The sequence below is a fragment of the Octopus bimaculoides genome, chromosome 17 (genome assembly GCF_001194135.2).
Source record: "Octopus bimaculoides isolate UCB-OBI-ISO-001 chromosome 17, ASM119413v2, whole genome shotgun sequence".
Taxonomy (NCBI): Eukaryota; Metazoa; Mollusca; class Cephalopoda; order Octopoda; family Octopodidae; genus Octopus; species Octopus bimaculoides.
In genome coordinates, this window is record NC_068997.1 from 29902027 (window position 1) to 29902254 (window position 228).

Consider the following 228-nt stretch of genomic DNA (forward strand, 5'->3'; position numbering starts at 1 on the left):
TATATATATATATATATATATATATATATATATATGTTTATATTTACATTTATGTATATATTTACAATCATATGTGTGTGTATATATGGGTATATGTATATACACTCATTTGTGTATGTGTGTATATATATGCACACATACATTTATGTTGCATTTATACTTTTTAGTATACCTATATGTGTGTGTTTTTATGCATGTATATATATATATATATATATATATATATAT